Source organism: Suncus etruscus, chromosome 16, assembly GCF_024139225.1.
Source record: "Suncus etruscus isolate mSunEtr1 chromosome 16, mSunEtr1.pri.cur, whole genome shotgun sequence".
NCBI lineage: Eukaryota > Metazoa > Chordata > Mammalia > Eulipotyphla > Soricidae > Suncus > Suncus etruscus.
Genome location: NC_064863.1, coordinates 47313089 through 47314384, shown reverse-complemented (window position 1 = coordinate 47314384; position 1296 = coordinate 47313089).

Genomic DNA, 1296 nt, shown 5'->3' with positions numbered 1-1296 from the left:
TCTTCTTCTTCTTCTTCTTCTTCTTCTTCTTCTTCTTCTTCTTCTCCTCCTCCTCCTCCTCCTCCTCTCCTCCTCCTCTTCCTCTTCCTCTTCCTCTTCCTCTTCTTCTTCTTCTTCTCTTCTTCTTCTTCTTCTTCTTCTTCTTCTTCTTCTTCTTCTTCTTCTTCTTCTTCTTCTTCTTCTTCTTCTTCTTCTTCTTCTTCTTCTTCTTCTTCTTCTTCCTTCTTCTTCTTTTGGTTTTTTGGGTCACACCTGGTGGTGCTCAGGGGTTACTCCTGGCTCCATGCTCAGAAATCGCTTCTAGCAGGCTCAGGGGACCATATGGGATGCCGGGATTCGAACCAGTGACCTTCTGCACGCAAGGCAAATGCTTACTTCCAGGCTATCTCTTCGGTTCTTTCTTTCTTTTTTCTTCTTTCTTCTTTCTTTCTTTCTTTCTTTCTTTCTTTCTTTCTTTCTTTCTTTCTTTCTTTCTTTCTTTCTTTCTTTCTTTCTTTTTCTTTCTTTCTTTCTTTCTTTCTTTCTTTCTTTCTTTCTTTCTTTCTTTCTTCTTTCTTTCTCTTTCTTTCTTTCTTTCTTTCTTTCTTTCTTTCTTTCTTTCTTTCTTTCTTTCTTTCTTTCTTTTCTTTCTTTCTTTTCTTTTCTTTCTTTCTTCTTTCTCTCTCTTCTCTCTTCTCTCTCTTTCTCTTTCTCTTCTCTCTTTCTCTCTTTTCTTTCTTTCTTTCTTTCTTCTCTTTTTCTTCTTCTTTCTTTCTTTCTCTTCTTTCTTTCTTTCTTTCTTTCTTTTCTTTCTTTCTTCTTCTTTTCTTCTTTTTTCTTCTTTCCTTCTTCCTTCCTTCCTTCCTTCCTTCCTTCCTTCCTTCCTTCCTTCCTTCCTTCCTTCCTTCCTTTCCTTTCCTTCCTTCCTTCCTTTCTTTCTTTCTTTCTTTCTTTCTTTCTTTCTTTTTTCACCACACCCATTTGATGCTCAGGGATTACTCCTGGCTAAGTGTTCAGAAATTACCCCTGGTTTGGGGGACCATATGGAACGCTGGGGATCGAACCGCAGTCCTTCCTTGGCTAGTGCTTGCAAGGCAGACACTTTACCTCTAGCGCCACCTCACTGGCTTTCTTTTAATATAATTTTATATTTATAGCTTCTAGACAGGGCTCCTGCCAGCTTTTTTTTTTTTTTTTACAGAACCATACAACATGAATAATCTTTTTTTTTTTTTTTAATGTGGGAGAACAAGTGATTCTAATCTTTAATGTCCAAACCAGGGGTATAATTGGGGTATATTGCTATTTAAAGGTAAG